The sequence below is a fragment of the Trichechus manatus genome, unplaced genomic scaffold, assembly GCF_000243295.1.
Source record: "Trichechus manatus latirostris isolate Lorelei unplaced genomic scaffold, TriManLat1.0 scaffold00027, whole genome shotgun sequence".
NCBI classification, from domain to species: Eukaryota; Metazoa; Chordata; class Mammalia; order Sirenia; family Trichechidae; genus Trichechus; species Trichechus manatus.
Genome location: NW_004443963.1, coordinates 14,378,530 through 14,380,114, shown reverse-complemented (window position 1 = coordinate 14,380,114; position 1,585 = coordinate 14,378,530). Strand labels below are relative to the sequence as shown.

The following is a 1,585-nucleotide window of genomic DNA, read 5'->3' as shown; positions in this document are numbered from 1 at the left end:
CATCCCTGCTTCTCTGTCTCTCAAAGTATTTGACTGTATTGAGGAAACTTCTTAGCTTTGGTTTAGTCCAGTTGTGCTGGCTTCCCCTGCAGTGTGCACTCTTCTTCCCTTCACCCAAGACGATTCTTACCTACTATCTAGTCAGTGAATAACCCTCACCCTCCGTCCCCACCCAGGTGACCATCAAAGAATGTTTTCTTCTGTGTTTAAACGTTTTCTTAAGTTCTTATAATAGTGGTCTTATACAGTATTTGTCCTTCTGTGACTGACTAAATTCACTCAGCATAATAAATTCCAGCTTCCACCATGTTATACGATGTTTCACAGCTTCATCATTGTTCTTTATCATTGCATAATATTCCGTTGCGTGGATATACTATAGTTTGTTTATCAATTCGTCCTTTGATGGGCACCTAGGTTGCTTCCATCTTTTTGCTGTTGTGAACAGTGCTGCGATGAACATGAGTGTGCATATATCTATTCGTGTGACGGCTCTTGTTTCTCTAGGATATATTCCAAGGAGTGGGATAGCTGGATCGTATTTGGTACTTCTATTTCTAGCTTTTTAAGGAAGTGCCAAATTGATTTCCAGAGTGGTTGTACCATTTTACTTTCCCACCAACAGTGTATAAGTGTTTCCGTCCCTCCACAACCTCTCCAGCATTTATTATTTTGTGTTTTTTGGATTAATGCTAGCCTTGTTGGAGTGAGATGATATCTCATTGTAGTTTTTTTTTTATAGTTATTTTATTATTATTATTGTTTATTGTACTTCAGGTGAAGGGTTACAGAACAAATAGTTTCTCATGAAACAGAAGTACACATGTTGTTTTATGACATTAGTTAACAACCCCACAACATATAAAAATATGGAATGCTTCACGAATTTGCATGTCATCCTTGCACAGGGGCCATGCTAATCTTCTCTGTATCGTTCCGAGTTTAGTATATGTGCTGCCGAAGCAAGCCCTCATTGTAGTTTTGATCTGCATTTCTCTAATGGCTAATGATTGTGAGCATTTCTTCACGTGTCTGTCAGTCACCTGAATATCTTCTTCAGCAAAGTGCCTGTTCATATCCTTTGCCCATTTTTTAGTGGGTTATTTGACTTTTTGTTGTTGTGGTTTTGCGGTATATTGTAGATTTTAGAGATTACATGCTGATCGGATTTGTTGTAGCCAAAATTATTTTCCCAGTCTGTAGGTTGTCCTTTTACTCTTTTGGTGAAGTCTTTTGATAGCATAAGTGTTTGATTTTTAGGATCTCCCAGTTATCTAGTCTCTCTTCTGGTGCTTGTGCATTGTTACCTGTGGTTCGTATTGTGTTTATGTCATGTATTAGGGCTCCTAGCATTGTCCCTATTTTTTCTTCCACGAGCTTTATAGTTTTTAAGTCTTTGATCAATTTTGAGTTAGTTTTTGTGCATGGTGTGAGGTATGGGTCTTGTTTCAGTTTTTGGCAGATGGATATCCAGTTATGCCAGCACTATTTGTTAAAGAGACTGTCTTTTCCCCAATTAACAGACTTTGGGCCTTTTTCAAATATCAGCTGCTCATAGGTGGATGAATTTATGTCTGGATTCTCA

The 1,585-nt window shown here is 38.1% G+C and overlaps 1 protein-coding gene, 1 long non-coding RNA gene and 1 other non-coding gene across 5 annotated transcripts in view; 1 reads left to right on the top strand and 2 right to left on the bottom strand.

Annotated features, from left to right (window-relative positions):
* Nucleotides 1–1,585, bottom strand: part of LOC111820120 (uncharacterized) — a 23,077-nt gene that overhangs the window by 3,016 nt on the left and 18,476 nt on the right. The window lies entirely within an intron of this gene.
* Nucleotides 1–1,585, top strand: part of LOC101342074 (apolipoprotein L3-like) — a 44,982-nt gene that overhangs the window by 41,279 nt on the left and 2,118 nt on the right. The gene's annotated exons all lie outside the window — the stretch shown is intronic.
* Nucleotides 864–970, bottom strand: LOC111820128 (U6 spliceosomal RNA). The gene has a single exon (XR_002823673.1). It is a non-coding gene; the product is annotated as a U6 spliceosomal RNA (small nuclear RNA).